This window comes from Thalassophryne amazonica, chromosome 2 (genome assembly GCF_902500255.1).
Source record: "Thalassophryne amazonica chromosome 2, fThaAma1.1, whole genome shotgun sequence".
Classification (NCBI taxonomy): domain Eukaryota; kingdom Metazoa; phylum Chordata; class Actinopteri; order Batrachoidiformes; family Batrachoididae; genus Thalassophryne; species Thalassophryne amazonica.
Genome location: NC_047104.1, coordinates 83680344 through 83699605, shown reverse-complemented (window position 1 = coordinate 83699605; position 19262 = coordinate 83680344). Strand labels below are relative to the sequence as shown.

Below are 19262 nucleotides of genomic sequence, written 5' to 3'. Positions count from 1 at the left end.
TATGATGATCCACAGTATCAAACGCAGCACTCATGGTACCAGCAACATTTAACTTAAGTCACTCATGGTAATAGTAACATGAGACTTATGTAAACTCACTAAACCAATTCAACTTCAAAAACACAATACATCAATAACACTTAGAATACTGTTAAACTAACATGAACCACAATCACATTTAAAACCTGAACTTCCATGATGCATTGCAGCACAGCTATTATCTGCTGGTTCTTTAAAATTGCTAATTTCACCAAAATAGTTGTCCTATCAACTTTCTGTTTCACAGCATCCATCCTTGACCCAAAATACATAAGCAATCCAAATGGCAAATGTCAGCTCTCCCCATTTTTTTGCGCGATTGAAGCCATACTCACGCACACACGCACTCAGAGGCCACTTGACTATTATAATATCAATATCCATGAGGACAAATGTGTGATTTTAAGATTTACAAACATTTGTGACCATTAAACTCTATTCAATCTCATGTAAGATAATTGGTCCATGAATGGCTTTCAGTGTCAGCTGAAAAGCTATTTTGCAATGAAAGTCAGCTTCACTCATTCACACCATGAGTGAAACAAGGAAGAAGATGAAGGAACTTTACAATGGCTATGTAGTGCATGTCTCTGAGCATGATTAAGCACACAGGTGCATCAGAGTGCTGAGTACCCCAACAAATAGAAAAAGGCCAAGGGGTCACCTGATTGCAGCAGATACATGCAAATTTTGTTGAAATAGGGATGGATTGGTGGTGGTGTGCTTCAGTAGCTGTCAATCAGGTCTTGGGGTAGTTCCATAGTATGCTGAATGCAGTGATGAATGGCACAAGACCTGATGTGACAAGTACAAATGCCATGGTTTTCCACCACTTTTGTAAATGCAGAATTAACTGTATGACATTTGCATTGCCCCAGTCCACCCAGCTCTTTATTTATTTATTTATTAGTTTATTTGACAGGGACAATACAATCAGACATAGCTACAAATCAAAGCTTGTAGCTGATGTGATGCATACAGAGTATAGCAACAAGTGCTAATTTACAACTCCCGTCCCTGGTTAGGCTTTTCTACTCTAACACGACCTAAAAAACATCTTAATTTGCATTTGAACATCAATAATAAATAGAACAGTGCAATTCAAACTCTCATCTCACTCATCTCATTCATTCATTCTCATATGTTTACTGGTGGGTACAGTTTTGGTTTGATTTAAGCCAAGATTTAAGTTTAAAGGTGAATATTTTCAACTCGCTGACGGCCTTAATATCTGTGAGCAGTGAGTTCCAGAGTTTACAGCTTTTGTAAGAAAAGGCTGACTGTCCAAACGAGGTTCTGCACTTGGGGATAGTACAGTTATGATTTAAGCTGCCTCTTGGATACCAATGGTACCAATCCTGGTACCAAAATGGGTACCAATCCTGGCTGGGGAAGTCAACTGCATTAGCCCGCACCAGGGAATGTGGTAAACCTCCATCTGCTTCATGCTACAGTATCCGGAAATAAGTATGAGCATCAATGGGACTCAAAGTAATATAGAGTGAATGAATATGACAAATCATACGCCTAGTTGATTTAAGATGTGTGTGTGTGTGTGTGTGTGTGTGTGTGTGTGTGTGTGTGTGTGTGTGTGTGTGTGTGTGTGTGTGTGTGTGTGTGTGTGTGTGTGTGTGTGTGTGTGTGTATATATTAGGGCTGGGCAACGTTAACGCGCTAACGCTGTGTTAATTATTGAGGTCATTATCGCTGACAATTTTGTTCCTCCCCTTAACGCTGCGGGTTTTTTTCCTTTTTTTTTTTTTTTTTTTTTTTTTTTAGCCTTTTATGACTGTTGTTCGTTGCCTTTTATTTTGAAAGCGTCAGTCGGGAGTGAGCTTCTGTTGCTGCTTCCTGCTGATAGCTGAGTTCACACAGAAACAACACGAGGATCGAGAAAAGTACAGGCTATGCAATGCACAATAAAACAAAATCCAGAAAGACACCGAAATTTTGAATGGACATTTTCGGTACAAAGTTCTACAGGATCAGGCCCGGATCCAGACCGGTTTGGACCGATGCAGTTGCATCGGTCAATTTTTTTTTACGCATCGTTCGTCATTGGTAAAAAGAAATCTTGAACAATCCCGAATAGTGCTGAACGTGTCCCTGCGGTGAACACAACTTTTCGGTGGTTTTCATGTCAACCTATAGTCCGTAAATTATACGGATTTTTCCGAGTTTCAGAGTCATATGACGTACAAATAAAGTCGGATATTCAGGGTTTGGTCTGTAATCCACCGTTTCTGCAGCGCAGCTCCACTTTGAAACCATGAACCATTGAAGCAATGCTTCGCTCCAGTAGCTCGTTGGTTCTTTGATTCACTGCTCTTCAGAAATGGCAAGTCTGCTTCTTAACCCCTCTCAAAGCCATTAAAATATCATCAGTCACTTTTGTGTGAATTAAAGTCACTAACTGGGACTCTTGTCTTGTTGCTGTCAAACGAGAGTCGTCCTCCATTCCGTTCACACAGCTCGAAACGCTGCGTGGCCGAGAGAGTCCGGTCGGAATTAATAACTTCAAAATTAATCGCCGCTTTAAATAAAATGACACCTCTTTCCAAACGTTGTAATACAGACAAGAAACTACAATCGATTAAAACGTTTTTTCCTCCCAAAATGAAACGTGCTGTATTTTCTTTTCAAATTACATCCTGAAGTGAAGCACAGCAGCTGTAAGAACTCAGCTCAGATATATGGAAAGACATTCATGCCAATGTCTGAAAGGAATTGTCACAGCTTCAAATGCTGCGCGGCTCTCTGCTGAGACAGAGTCCGGTCGGAATTAATAACTTCAAAACGAATTGCTGCTTTAATTAAAATGACACACACAAACTTCAATCGACTAAAATGTTTTTTTCAATTTTTCAATTCAATTTAATCGGCTTATACAGTGCCAAATCACAACAAAATCTAAATATACTAAAACAAATACATCACAATTGTACACATATCACATTGTGGTATGTGTACAATTGTGATGTATTTGTTTTAGTATATTTAGTCATGGACATGAATATTGTTACCTGCTGGACTGTTTCTAATTTTGATTGGTATCAATGGAAAATGTCTTCTGTGAACTGTCTGTATCTCAATATATTATTAAGAATACATGCAGTCAAATTGTTATTGATTTTATCAGTTGAAAAAAAATCATATATAGATTCAGGTATAATTGAAAGATTTGGGCAATAAATTTGATCCTGTTTACAGTCAATTTTTGTTATAGTGTTTTTTGGGGGGGAGGGGGGACATCATATTTATACAAATAAGTGTTCACTATGGTCCATGAAGTATAATAAATATATTAAAAGAAGTGTGACAGTGTATGTTGCACACAAATAAAAGAATGAGGATTATTGAATAACAAGACGCGTATGATTTTTATTTTATCATTGGGCAAAAATGCATCTGTCAGATTTTCACTCTGGATCCAGCCCCGAGGATGGCGCATTGGAGAAAAGCAAAGTTATCTGTAATCATTGCAATGCAGAATTTGCATTTCACCAAAGCTATACAAGTCTCAGGTACCACCTCAATGGTTACTGTTTATTTATTTATTTTTACAGATTCTCATTTTGATATGAAACAGGATAACAAATGACCTGCCAGTGGTTTTATATTTGATTTCATTAGAGTGTTGCAGTTGAAATGTACATTTTCAAATATATGCAATGTTAATTTACATTCTCAAATAAAACTGCTTTTAAGCGGCTTTTGAATTCATTTTTGGGTTTCACATATACCATGCGATTAATCATGATTAATCACAGAAAGTCATTGAGTTAATGCAATTAAGATTTTTTATTTTTGCCCACCCCTAATATATATGTATGTATGTATGTATGTATGTATGTATGTGTGTGTATGTATATATATATATATATATAGAGAGAGAGAGAGATAGAGAGAATGTGCAAACACTTTTGTCACCCTTTTTGACCTAAGGGTGTTTTTATGGAATTTCCACATAAATAACATACCAAAAGCAAAGGATTATTAATATGATTTAGAGCTCATTTTCTTTGGAGCAACTGAAAGAAAACCTTTTCAAATTTCTGGATAATGAGTTTAGGCATTCTTAGGTTGAACAATGAGAATAAAAACACAAAGATATAGAATAGAACATTTATTGTCATTGAACATACATATACGAGGTCTCTTAGATAATAAACCGACCCTTTTATTATTTTTTTTTAACTATATGGATTTGAATGACATGCGATTACACCAATCATGCTTGAACCCTCGTGCGCATGCGTGAGTTTTTTCACGCGTGTCGGTGACGTCATTTCCCTGTGGGCAGGCCTTGAGTGAGATGTGGTCCCGCCCTCTCGGCTGAATTCCTTTGTTTCACACGCTGCTCGAGACGGCGCGCGTTGCTTTATCAAAATTTTTTCTGGACCTGTGAGGAATATCCGAGTGGACACTATTCGAGAAATTAAGCTGGTTTTCTGTGAAAAGTTTAATGGCTGATGAGAGATTATGGGGTGTTTCTGTCGGTGTAAGGACTTCCCACGGAGCGGGACGTCGCGCAGCGCTCCCAGGCGACGTTGTCTGGCTGTTTCGAGCTGAAATCATCCTAATTTAAGGTTCTGTTGACCCAGGACGTCGTGAGAGAACAGAGAAGATTCAGAAGAGGCCGGCATGAGGAGTTTATGTGGACATTCCACTGTTAAAGGTCATTTTGTAATGAAAGAACGTGCGTGCAAATTCACAGTCGTTTCCGTGACGACGACGCAAATCTGTGTGCGCCGCGACCAGAAAAACACCTCCGTGTTGAAGACCATTTGTAAAATTCAGGCGGCTTTTGATGGCTTTCAACAAGTGAGTAACTGAAAAATTGTTTAACAGCTTGGGCATGTTCCAACTTGCCCATTAAGATTTCCAACGGAGGTGTTTTTCCTGTCGCGACCCCCCGCGGTCGGGTCCGGCCCGACATGCGACTCTGCCCGCACGTTCTTTCATTACAAAATGACCGTTAACAATGGAATGTCCGAATAAACTCCTCATGCCGACTTCTTCTGAAAGTTCTCTGTTCTCTGACGACTTACTGCGTCAACAGAGCCTGAAATGTGGAAGTTTTCAACTTGAAACGGCGAGACGCTGCCGCCTCGAAGCGCAGATCGCCGTCAGGCGCCGTGGACCGTCCTTAAAACGACACTACCAGACCAAAATCTCTCATCAGCCGTTAAAATTTTTACCGAAAACCAGCTGAATTTATTGAATGGTGTCCACTCAGTTGTGCCTTACAGTTTTGAAAAAATTTTTATCAAACAAAGCAACAGTCTCTGAGCCATTCCTAAACAATGAAAAAAAATCGACGAGCGGGTGGGCGACTCCTCACTCAAAGACTGCCCACAGGCGAATGACGTAACAGGCGTGAAAAAACTCTTGCATGCCCACGAGGGTTCAAGCATGTCTGATGTAATCACACGTGATTCAAATCCATATGGTTTTTGAAAAAATAATAAGGTCGGATACTTTTCTAATAGACCTCGTATACATACAACAAAATTTGTCCTCTGTATTTAACCGATCCTAATTATAGTTACACACAATCCAACCACTAAGAGCAGTGGGCAGCCACAGACTGGTGCCTGGGGACCAACTACAGATGTAGAGACACTGCCTTGGTCAGGGGCAGAGAAAGGAGCAGACCCTAAATAAGCATGTTTTTGATTGTGAGAGGAATCTGGAGTGCCCAGAGGAAACCCACACATCAAGGGTGGGAAGCAATCCCACAACCTTCTTGCTGTGAGGCACTAGTGCTAACCACTAAACCACCGTGCTGCCCGAGGCAAACACAGTACTTTTTCCACATATGACTGTCAAAAATATAACTCGAGGAACAGACTCTGTTAAGCAGCGCAGGGCGGGGTTGTTAATCAGTTTCAGTTGCTTTGGTGTTAATGAAATTAGCAACAGGTGCACCAGTGGAGCAACAATGAGACAACCCCAAAAACAGGAATGGTTGTACAGATGGAGGTCACTGACATTTTTTCTCTCTCATCTTTTCTAATTATTTACTAGTTTTGCATTTGGATAGGGTCAGTGGCACTACTTGTAGCATGGTGCAGTTAGCATGGCATAGCATGGATTACTTGGATTGTTACAGAAAACTGGTGAAAATTTCTTGCTAGTAGCAACTTTAGAAATATAGCTTCTGAGAAAAATGGTTACATGTTCAACACTTATTTTACCTGCTGTATACACCATATACTATTGCACCTCATTTTAAGTGCTATATTATACATGAGTCAAGGATTTGATGCTGTGATCTTTCTTGAAATAATGGAATACATGACTGCAGCATTGTTTTCCATTCCATGATTGCAGCAAAGGAGCACCTATGCCTTCGGGTCGGGGACGGGTCTCTCACCGTTGTCTCGGCCTACGGGCCGAGCAGCAGTGCAGAGTACCCGTCCCCAGTCGGAGCACTATCTAGTACCCCTCCCGGGGACTCCATTGTTCTCCTGGGGGATTTCAACACCCACGTGGGCGGCGACAGTGAGACCTGGAGGGGGGTGATCGGGAAGCACAGCCTCCCCGATCTGAACCCGAGTGGTGTTCAGTTGTTGGACGTCTGTGCTAGTCACAGTTTGTCTATCACGAACACCATGTTTGAGCACAAGGGTGTCCATAAGTGCACGTGGCACCAGGACACCCTGAGCCGGAGGTCGATGATTGACTTTGTAGTCGTATCATCTGACCTTCAGCCATGTGTCTCGGACACTCGAGTGAAGAGAAGGGCAGATTTGTCGACCGATCACCACCTGGTGGTGAGTTGGATCCGCTGGGAGGGGAGGAAGCCGGTCAGACCTGGCAGGCACAAACGTATCGTGAGGGTCTGCAGGGAATGACTGGCGGAACCCTCTGTCAGCGAAGTCTTCAACTCCCACGTCCAGGAGAGCTTCTCCCAAATCCCGGGGGAGGTTGGAGACATGGAGTCTGAGTGGACCATGTTCTCCACCTCCACTGTCGATGCGGCCGCTCGTAGCTGTGGTTGCAAGGTCTCTGGTGCCTGTCGCGGCGGCAATCCCCGAACCCGGAGGTGGACACCGGAAGTAAGGGATGCCGTCAAGCTGAAGGAGGAGTCCCACTTATCTTTATTGGTAGGTGGGACCCCAGGGGCAGCTGACAGGTACCAGCAGGCCAAGCATGCCGCAGCCCGTGCGGTCGCAGAGGCAAAAAGTCGGGTCTGGGAGGAGGTCGGGGAGGCTATGGAGGAGGACTATCGGTCGGCCTCGAAGAGATTCTGGCAAACCATCCAACACCTCAGGAGGTGGAAGCAGCTCTCCACCAGCACTGTTTACGGTGCGGGTGGGGAGCTGTTGACTCTGACTGTGGATGTTGTCGGGCGGTGGAAGGAGTACTTCAAGGATCTCCTCAATCCCATCGTCACGTCTTCCGAAGAGGAAGCAGAGACTGGGGACTCAGAGGCAGACTCATCCATTACCCAGGCCGAAGTCACCGAGGTGGTTAGAAAGCTCCTCGGTGGCAAGGCTCCTGGGGGGGATGAAATTCATCCTGAGTACCTTAAGTCTCTGGATGTTGTGGGACTGTCTTGGCTGACACGCCTCTGCAACATCGCGTGGCGATCGGGGACAGTGCCTCTGGATTGGCAGACCGGGGTGGTGGTCCCTCTGTTTAAGAAGGGAGACCAGAGGGTGTGTTCCAACTATAGGGGGATCACACTCCTCAGCCTCGTCGGTAAGGTCTATTCCAGAGTACTGGAGAGGTGAATTCGACCGATGGTCGAACCTCAGATTCAGGAGGAGCAGTGTGGTTTTCGTCCTGGTCGCGGCACAATGGACCAGCTCTACACGCTCCATCAGGTGCTCGAGGGTTCATTGGAGTTCGCCCAACCAGTCCACATGTGTTTTGTGGATCTGGAGAAGGCGTTCGACCATGTCCCTCGGGGCACCCTGTGGGAAGTGCTCCGGGAGTACGGGGTCCGCGGTCGTTTGCTAAGGGCTATCCAGTCCCTGTACGACCGCAGCAGGCGCTTGGTTCGCATTGCCGGTAGTAAGTCAAACCTGTTTCCAATGCACGTTGGCCTCCGCCAGGGGTGTGTGTGGATCGGGAGGTCTGGGCGGCTTTGCTTGAGCTGCTGGCCCCGCAACCCAACTCCGGAAAAAGCGGAAGAAAATGGATGGATGGATGGATGGATGGATGATTGCAGCACTTGAGAAGCTGATTGGGGAGTCACAGTGCCTGGGTTTGCAATTGTCATGAATCAAGACTAAGATCCACACTTTCAATTAGTTCCTTGAGTCAAAAGGGTTATAGGTGTAGAATCATTCACATATCTTGTCAGTGACTTTCATATCTCTGGGTCCTTGGCCTTTGAGATCAAGATACATCTGGTAATGTGTCATGGAGTCATGAGATCACTGGACAGAGGTTTTGGTGATGCCAATATCTTTGCAGAAGGACAACGGTCGCAGTCTTCTTGGGTCGCAGTGCTTCTTCTTTTACTGCATGGTTATAAGACTTGAATGTTAATCAGTAACCTAAGACAACAACTAGAACTCTTTGGTACTACACCTTTTCAGAAGTTCACTGGGTTCAGCTGGAATGGCTTTGTGTCAACTGAGTGGCTACTTAGGGAGACTCAGATGAGGAGCATCACTGAGGGAACCACAGCCACGGTATTTTAGTCGTGCAGCACATTCCTCTGGCCATAACTCAGGCTGAAGGTGCCTCAGTGATGAGGATCCCACCAGCTGAAGCAAGCCATGCGGATGCCAGAGTTTGACCTGGGGGTTGCAGATAGATGCTTAATTTTGTGTGGTGGAGATGGACTGGTTGGCTGTCTGGGTGGTTGTCAATCAGGACCCAGACCAGTTTCATGATGTGGTGGATGTAGCAATGGGCATACTCCCAGACTTTGTCTACTTGAGAATATTTGATAAACCTCACACTTTGACAATTGACATTTCCATGAGTAAAGCATTTTTATGTCCCATTATTACCGGAGCTTATTGTTTTTAAGTTCCTCTTAAGTTCATGATCTAGAACATAACTGAAAACATTGACCAACCTAATTTTGTTATAAGGAAAATTTCCCACACTGATATACAAACACAGCAAATGAGAAGTGCTAGAAAACAGGCTGTGTTGTTAAGTGGCACTGTTGAGAGATTTGTTTGAAACTGACTGGCTTTGTTTCCACACAGGGCTGTGTGCTTTAATTGCTGATAAAAGGAGACAAAGATAGCCAAAGGGGAGATTGGTATTTTTAATTGTTTATTCTCTATGCTTAAACACCATATTCATTCACATTATTCCATCATGCAAACACCACTGGATGATTTTGTAAAATACACTAAACCCAGAGAACCCAGAGAAATTTGTCTTAAATCTGAAAGAGATGTTCAGGAGATATGCATTTAACAACAAAAAAGACAATATGAAAGCAAAATATTACATGTGATGAAGTCTATTTTTATATGAAGCACTTTTATGTATAATTCGGATTGATTGTCGAGAAAACATTTTATGCACTACCCAAGAAACAAACGCAATCAGCCATGCTGTGCCATGCTTACAATCAGTAATTAAGACGTTTTATACAGCTCCTTTAAACTGTTTATGGCTGGACCAAAGTGATTTCTAAATAAGAGCAGTGGAAGGAGATATTTGCTTTCACCGGCTCGAGCAAACTTCCAACAGACAGATTTTATTCTGATGAGAAATTACAGCTATTTTGCCCCTGGGAGAATATGTTACTCACTGAGCTACAGATTCACAAACACCTGTGTACACAGGCCGAGACAGACAGACAACCTCATTTTAGTAGACAGACAGTTTAAACAGGCACTGCAAAAAGAAACTGCACAGCAGGGTTTTGCTCGAGGACACAGGAGAATCAGTGGGAAGCCAAACTTCTTACCGCACACATCAAATGTCACCTATTGCCCTTGAGCAAGCGCACAAATCCTCACAACACAGATGAATGGCTGTCAGTCTGTGTGCCCTTGTGTGCATTTTTTTTTTTTTTTTCATTTCACTTTTGGATTTTGACCTTTAGTGCGAGGTCACTATAGCTAGAATTCACTTCCTCAACCAGCTGTTTGTTTTTAGTTATCTGGATCATTTTTGTTGTTGTTTTATTTTATCTGTTTATCTGTCTATCTTTACCTGTGTGAGATGGTATGTTGGCTCTTTGTCAAATCATCTCAAGCTGCAAAGCAACATCATGTGACAGTGTCACTGTAAGAACAACTCAAAGGGTACCCAGCATCCACCAGTCAGTCAATCAGCATCAGTCAGTTTTGTTTTGTTTTTGTTTTTTTTACTTTTTTGCAGTAATATTATATAAGGACAAACAAACCAACAACTAACCTCCATATCTGGCCCTGCAAAACTGGCACTCTGTCCAGAGTGTACCCCGCTTCTTGCCCAATTACTGCTGGGATAGGTTACAGCTCCACTGTGACCCTTATTTGGAATAAGTGGGTACAGAAAATGTTTTTGAGAGGTGGGAATTAGGGTTGGACAGTTGGAACATCAAAGAATCCATCACTGATGGCTGACTGACAAGACAAGGTGCAGCCAGCACCCTGATGCCATGCCCACCCCACACACTACACATACTAATTCCATTGTCCTTGCTATAATGAAAATACATATTTATTTGTTCATTAGGGATATATACTTCAGATGTCTGAGCCAGAGAGTGTACAAATGAAGGAAGGTGGTGAGTCTTTATTTCTATGTTATTTGTAGTTTTCTGTGCTTGTGCTGAAAGGAGCAGGGAAGTACGCACTGACCGGTTGTCTTGTGGGGAGATACTCTGCTGCTCAACATGCAATGTGGCATCCAATATTCACACAGAAAGATTTAATTACTGTCAGAGTTTGCCTGCCTGCAGTTACATGGCTATATAGCTAACATACCCACAACCTGAAACGACATGCACAATCTGAGCACCTCCAGCTGAATACCCCATGCTGTGCTGATCAGCGCAGTCTGCAATCCGGTGTATATTTTTCTTGTATATATATATATATATATATATATATATATATATATATTGTATATTTTTCTCAGGCCATTAATATAAAATTCTTGAATTACTAATATAAACTAAATATTAATTCATATTAATGTAAAAAAACATATTAAAGAGTGTCAAAGTATGTATAAAGTACAACCTCACACCCCGATTTCATTGTCCATCATGAAGTTTTACTGTAGACATCGGTGTCTACCTTGGTAGTTCCCATTTAGGACCCAAGATGGTTCTGTCGTGTGGTGGACGTGGTGACATGTGGAACCAGTGCATGTTCCTTCACCTGACTTCAACTAAATGGAAATGAGTGGAGACATGTTCCTTTTGAATAGATCTAATGCCAGTCTGCCAATTTATCTTTATTCCTCAAAATAATCACAAACCCAACATGTTTAGCAAGTTATTTGTTGTTTATATGTTAATGTTCAGTTGACTAAATTTTTTAAATCAAGAATAAAACCTGCCAACACATTTTCATTTGGGTAAATTTGAACTTTTTCATGTCAAAAAATTTCAAGTGTGAGCCTCCAAGCACACTTTCTTTGGCTTAGTTTTCCATCAACTTAATTATAGACACTATTATACAGTATGACCACTCAAATAGCTGCTTCATCATGCCTTTTTTCTTTGACTCACAATTTATGCCAATTATGAGAATTATATTGTGAAAATAGCCAACATTAAAATGTAATTTGGGTTGCAACTTTTGAGAAAACTCCACAAAATCTCACCAGAAAATCTCAAAGGGGCCAATTTGTCTGAGCAGTAGTAAAGAACAAGAGGGGGGCAACAGGATACAGGGAGCCTGCATCTCGCCACATCTCACTGGGCCACACAACATTGTTTTTCGAACAGTGAATCCAGCATTATCACAGGTCACTTGTTTCATCTCAGTGGGTCCTCCAAAGATGATGTTTTATTGAATTTACACCCATGTGACCAAAGCACTAATGCAGTGCATTGCTACTGCAGAGCAGGCTTTTATTTATCATGTACCACTGGGGGTAAGTGGGCTGTCCTCATGGGGCATGTGAGAAGTTTGACAAAAATGTGCATAAAAAAGAATTATGTAAAAAAAAAAAATGCTGTGCAAATGATCACATTATTATTATTATATGTTGTAAAAAAAAATGGTTATTTCCACAGGATGTCTGCTTTGAGAGCCAAATCTAGCCAAATTGTCTTGTATTAAGCAAAAAAAAAAAAAAATCTGCGAAGGCGTAAGACAGATTTACTTGGTCAGAATGCTCAAAACTAGCAAAATGTCTAGGCACTGAATAATCAAAATGGGCCTTCAGACTAGACAGCATTCTTATTTTAAGATTAGGCTCTGTCTTATGATAAGTAAAAGAATCTTGTTCCTTTGCTTGAATTATTTGAAATCCATTGCCTTCCTTTGTTACTTGTTAAACACAGCTTGGTATTAACTGGAAAAAATTAAGAAAAAGTGAGATACATTTTCCCAAAACAAGACATTTTTTTCTTATGTAAAAAATGCTTGACGAGATTATTTTTTTTATTTAGACAAAAATGAAGTCAAATCTTCTTTAAGCAAGCCTTGTTTTTTTACATATCAGTTTTTGCAGTGTGTATGCGTGTGCGTATGCGCGTGTGTGTGTGTGTGGCTTTGATCACGGAGAAACTGGGGAGAGCTGACATTTGGCGTCTGGTAAGCTTATGTATTTTGGGTCAAGGATGAACATGGTGAAAATCAAAAGTTGATAGGACGCACATTTTTTTGGAGAAATTAGGGATTTTTTGAGAAATAGTGTATATTGGGTAACAACAGTGAACAATGGATTTTGAACATTAATTTCAGGACTCACAAGCCATTCCAGCAAGGGGTGGTATATCAACTATACTATATATTAAAAGTCAAGTGGCCTGTGTGTATGTGTATACGTGTGTGCGTGAGTAGGGACGTGTGTATAACTTCATTCACAGACAAACTTTGGAAAGCTGGCGTTTGCCGTATGCTTATGTATTTTGTGTCAAGGATGAACTCAGTCAAAATGGAATATTGTTAGGACTAATATTTTGGGAGAAACTATGGATATTAGCTGAGTGGATCCTAGTCATTTGATTGGCACTTTGATTGGTCCATTTACTGTACAAATTTGGTTCCATACGTTTTGTACCATTCCTCACTGCGAACCCCACCCACACACACACTAGTGGAGTTTAGCTAAATACAGCGGAGATTGTTTTGCTGATGGACAAATATTTGAACAAGCTAATTGACGGTGCTAATTCTTCAAACACACACACACACACACACACACACACACAAAAAAAAACAAAAAACAAATCCACTAAGCTGTAAGCCATCTGGAGGTATGAAGAGCTGTTAGGATGAAAACCTGAACAAATTTCTGATGTGATTTTTCACTGGACTGAGGAAGGACATGAAGTCTTTTTTTTTTTTTTTTTGGAAGTATCACGGACTACATCGTCTGAATTATTTTTGAACTATCTAACTGTTTTTCCAAGTTAACTGAGAATGATTTTAGATTCCTATTTAAAGGTCGTGTTGGACTGTCATTGTCAAAACATTAGTGACGCACAAGAAAAAGTAAGTCCCCACTGCCAAAATGCACCATTGATAGGACTAATATTTTTGGACAAATTATGGATATTACGTAACAAAAGTGCACAATGGATGTTGATATTCTGGACACAGACGCTATTTCAAATCATTGTAGAAACTGCAGAATTTAATACCACCCTTGAAAAATGTCAGCTACCTATTTTATAAACAACCCATTCTACCCAATCTACAGCCTGTGAATCCCCATGGGCAGCATACTAGTCAGATTTATTTCAAATCTGATTCAAATCTGTTCTCACAGATTGAATGTCCATATAATATACACAGCAAGTGACGGCATCGGCATCATGGGGGATCATTCGTGGGGCATGCCCCCCCCAATGAGTTATTGTGCCTCCCCCTTCACTCACCCACAAGCAGGCCAAGCCTTTGTGCCAAACTTATATTTTATTAATTATTTAAGTGTATCTTATTGAATGTGAAATCATCCTTGGTAAATGGCGTAAAAATTAATAATTAAATTTTAAATAAAGACGCGTTTGTTAGTAATATTCGTGTCACGTGATGTGGAGACGTATGCTCATTGGTCCGGCGCTTAACCTGTGACCTTCTGATTTGATTCGTCATTTCAAAAAAGTGTGGTCAGTCGATCATACTACAACAGCATTTCCAGCAGTCAGAAAATGGACATAAGGAATTGGCAACATGGTGCTGCATCCTCTAGGCCTCCACCAGCTCGATCTACTGAAGTGGGAGCAAAAGCACCTGTTCCCGACCGTAGCGCCGCTCCCTCTGAGGAACATCAGAGGGAGCGGCGTTAACAGCCGCAATGCACCTGCTAGCCCAAGTGCTACCTGTGGAAAAACACCAAAAGATGACCTTGTGACCGACCAGCCCAACCAAATTGTTTTACAGCAGCAGCAGCAGTACCCTGCCAGCATTTTCAGCGGACGGAAGCATTCATTTGTCGCTACTTGGTATCACAACCAAGACTGGCTCGAGTACCGCATCAAAGCCAGTGCAGCATTTTGTTTTTGTTGCTGGCAGTTTAGCAGCCACCGCAGCTGGTCTGATACAATGGATGCTTTCATGAGTGTGTGTTTCCGTAACTGGAAAATGCAACAGAGAACGAGGGAAGATTTCATAAGCAGATACATGTGTGAGAACTCATTCTCCGCTCTGAGGCACAATTTTGAACCACAGATGAGTAATACTCCACAAGAAAAAGGCCCAGTTGGTGCAGCTTGTATTTGAGAGGGACTTAACAAATAAGTGCCCAACTGAGTGGAAGGACACTGTTCTCAGGAGGTTCAGTAACAACACTCGCTGCTTGAAAGTCTTCTGAAGGTAAGACATGCATTTAATTCACTTCATGGCATCAGCATTGGCTTCACTGGTTGATGATGAGGGAGGGACTTGGCCTACATGCTGGCTTTTTTGGTGGCTTTTTCCCCAGTTTGTGTGCACAATACACATTTGTGTGTGTTTATTAAAAAGAGATCTTGCAGAATGTTGTGTTATTGTTGCAAAAAAAAAAGATTAAAACTGAACTTTCGTAGATTATGCATTTTTCATTTGTTTTGGGACTTTGTTTATTTTGAATTATAAAGAGGTAAATTCGGAGGCAGTGCGCTGTTCTGGCGGGTCAAATAGACACAAAAGGTTTACTGATTGCATCAGAAATGTACAGTGCCTCAAAAACAAACTGTGTTTTATGATAATAACTGTGTGAAATGAGTTGTCTGAATCTATGCTTTCAGCATCACGGACAGCGCCGTGTGCCACACTTTTTTTTTTTGTTATTGTAATTTTTTAAAGAATAAATATCAGCGTTGTCACTTTTCCCAAAGCAAATTCTCAATTATTCCCAAGGTTGGTGCTAGGTCACTTTGGCAAAGTGACCAATCGGAAGGCGAGAATTCAGATTTCCATGACTGGCCCCTCGATGAAAGCATGGCCAGGCTGTATGCTGTTTTAGTGAAATCAGCTGTCTTATTTTATTGTCTCTAACTTGCTTCTTACGGCCAGCTGACAACTATCATTACCTGGAATGATGACATTTATACACCAAGCTGACCTAAAATGAACCATTGTACATTAAATTGACGTTATTGATGAGTGTGACCCGTCTGAAAAGTGAAAAGTATCAAACGCCGTTGTTCACGTTGTCTCCGTCATCATGCGAATTCTCCGGGAGCTCTCCCAGAATTATTCGACATGTTGAATAATTTTTTCGACGATTCCTGGTAAAGCCGGAACTAAGCCACGCCCCCTAGTGCCGGCGTTAACAACGGCGTTTGATCCTTAAGATGGCCAAAAACTCTTCCGGGATGCTTCCGGGAGCTCTTACCGTCTATGTGTAAACGGGGCTTAAAAGATTCCATGGATTTGAGCACATGCATCTCACGCGACAGGCTAGCCGATTCTTACACTCGTCACGATTCTCAACACACTGCAAAGCAGGACATCAGAAAATAAAACGCGCACTCATGCCCCCCCCCCCCCCCCCCCCCCCACACACACACACCAACACCCAACACAGTCAGGAATACACTGTGAAAGGGAACGCAATGGCAGCCTCAGCCGTAATGCATTTACGTTGTGTTCTTGAACAGCAGTTTGTGGCCCTCCTCCAGGTTATTGTATGCCCCAGTTAGATCTGTTCTGTCACCAACTCTGGCAAGTGACCAAATCTGATCTTTGTTTCCATGCTGCAATCCTCATTTGGGATCCAATCCACAATGGTTGCTATAGTAATGAAAGTCACATACAGGGAAATCATATGACTGGTGTCCATATCACACAACTAAGCCTACACAGAGCTCTGCCACTCAGGATATGAAAGATAAAAATAATCAAAGGTAGTGAGTTTATAACTGCAACCCTAATTCCAATGAAGTTGGGATGTTGTGTAAAAGGTAAATAAAAACAGAATACAATGATTTTCAAATCCTCTTCAACCTATATTCAATTGAATACACCACAAAGACAAGATATTTAATGTTCAAACTGATAAACATTATTGTTTTTGTGTAAATATTTGCTCATTTTGAAATGGATGCCTGCAACACGTTTCAGAAAAGCTGGGGCAGTGGAATGTTTCCACTGTGTTACATCACCTTTCCTTCTAACAACACTCAATAAGCGTTTGTGAACTGAGGACACTAATTGTGAGTATCAATTGTGTGTATAAAAGGAGCATCCGCAAAGGCTCAGCCATTCACAAGCAAAGATGGGGCAAGGATCATTACTGTGTGAACAACTGCGTGAAAAAAATAGTCTAACAATTTAAGAACAATGTTTCTCAACATTCAGTTGTAAGGAATTTGGAGATTCCATCATCTACAGTCCATAATATAATCAGAAGATTCAGAGAATCTGGAGAATTTTCTGCACGTAAGCGGCAAGGCCGAAAACCAACAATGAATGCCCGTGACCTTCGATCCCTCAGGTGGCAATGCATTAAAAACCAACATCATTGTGTAAAGGATCTTACCGCATGGGCTCAGGAACACTTCAGAAAACCATTGTCAGTTAACACAGTTCATCGCTACATCGACAAGTGCAAGTTAAAACTCTACCATACAAAGTCAAGGCATACATCAACCACATCCAGAAATGTGGCCTCCTCTGGGCCCAAGGTCATTTGAAATGGACAGATGCAAAGTGGAAAAGTGTGCTGTGGTCTGATGAGTCCACATTACAAATTGTTTTTGGAAATCATGGGTGTCGTTTCCTCTGGACAAAAGAGGAAAAAGACCATCCAGATTGTTACCAGCGCAAAGTTCAAAAGCCAGCATCTGTGATGGTATGGGGGTGTGTTAGTGCCCATGGCATGGGCAACTTACACATCTGTGATAGCACCATGAATGCTGAAAGGTACATCCAGGTTTTGGAGCAACACATGCTGCCATCCAAGCAACGTCTGTTTCAGGGACGTCCCTGCTTATTTCAGCAAGACAATGCCAAGCCACATTCTGCATGTGTTACAACAGCGTGGCTTTGTAGTAAAAGAGCGCGGGTACTAGACTGGCCTGCTTGCAGTCCAGAAATGTCAGCCATTGAAAATGTGTTATCAAGTGCAAAATACGACATTGGAGACCCCGGACTGTTGAACAACTGATGTCGTACATCAAGCAAGAATTAGAAAGAATTCCACCTACAAAGCTTCAACAATTAGTGTTCTCAGTTCCCAAATGCTTATTGAGTGTTATTAGAAAGAAAGGTGATGTAACACAGTGGTAAACATACCACTGTCCCAACTTTTTTGAAACGTGTTGCAGGCATCCATTTCAAAATGAGCAAATATTTGCACAAAAACAAAGTTTATCAGTTTGAACATTAAATATCAATCAATCAATCAATACATTTTTTTATATAGCGCCAAATCACAACAAACAGTTGCCCCACGGCGCTTTATATTGTAAGGTAAGGCCATACAATAATTATGTAAAACCCCAACGGTCAAAACGACCCCCTGTGAGCAAGCACTTGGCTACAGTGGGAAGGAAAAACTCCCTTTTAACAGGAAGAAACCTCCAGCAGAACCAGGCTCAGGGAGGGGCAGTCTTCTGCTGGGACTGGTTGGGGCTGAGGGAGAGAACCAGGAAAAAGACATGCTGTGGAGGGGAGCAGAGATCGATCACTAATGATTAAATGCAGAGTGGTGCATACAGAGCAAAAAGAGAAAGAAACAATGCATCATGGGAACCCCCCAGCAGTCTACGTCTATAGCAGCATAACTAAGGGATGGTTCAGGGTCACCTGATCCAGCCCCAACTATAAGCTTTAGCAAAAAGGAAAGTTTTAAGCCTAATCTTAAAAGTAGAGAGGGTGTCTGTCTCCCTGATCTGAATTGGGATCTGGTTCCACAGGAGAGGAGCCTGAAAGCTGAAGGCTCTGCCTCCCATTCTACTCTTACAAACCCTAGGAACTACAAGTAAGCCTGCAGTCTGAGAGCGAAGCGCTCTATTGGGGTGATATGGTACTACGAGGTCCCTAAGATAAGATGGGACCTGATTATTCAAAACCTTATAAGTAAGAAGAAGAATTTTAAATTCTATTCTAGAATTAACAGGAAGCCAATGAAGAGAGGCCAATATGGGTGAGATATGCTCTCTCCTTCTAGTCCCCGTCAGTACTCTAGCTGCAGCATTTTGAATTAACTGAAGGCTTTTTAGGGAACTTTTAGGACAACCTGATAATAATGAATTACAATAGTCCAGCCTAGAGGAAATAAATGCATGAATTAGTTTTTCAGCATCACTCTGAGACAAGACCTTTCTGATTTTAGAGATATTGCGTAAATGCAAAAAAGCAGTCCTACATATTTGTTTAATATGCGCTTTGAATGACATATCCTGATCAAAAATGACTCCAAGATTTCTCACAGTATTACTAGAGCTCAGGGTAATGCCACCCAGAGTAAGGATCTGGTTAGACACCATGTTTCTAAGATTTGTGGGGCCAAGTACAATAACTTCAGTTTTATCTGAGTTTAAAAGCAGGAAATTAGAGGTCATCCATGTCTTTATGTCTGTAAGACAATCCTGCAGTTCAGCTAATTGGTGTGTGTCCTCTGGCTTCATGGATAGATAAAGCTGGGTATCATCTGCGTAACAATGAAAATTTAAGCAATACCGTCTAATAATACTGCCT

General features: G+C 41.7%; 1 protein-coding gene and 1 long non-coding RNA gene across 2 annotated transcripts in view; both read right to left on the bottom strand.

Moving 5' to 3' along the window:
- LOC117503844 (CUB and sushi domain-containing protein 1-like) overlaps nt 1-19262 on the bottom strand; it is a 2069078-nt gene that overhangs the window by 1500761 nt on the left and 549055 nt on the right. The gene's annotated exons all lie outside the window — the stretch shown is intronic.
- On the bottom strand, nt 947-17780 carry LOC117526559. Its single transcript, XR_004565327.1, has 4 exons — nt 17768-17780; nt 12914-12917; nt 12284-12290; nt 947-1096 (listed from the first exon to the last, which is right to left on the bottom strand). It is a non-coding gene; the product is annotated as an uncharacterized LOC117526559 (long non-coding RNA).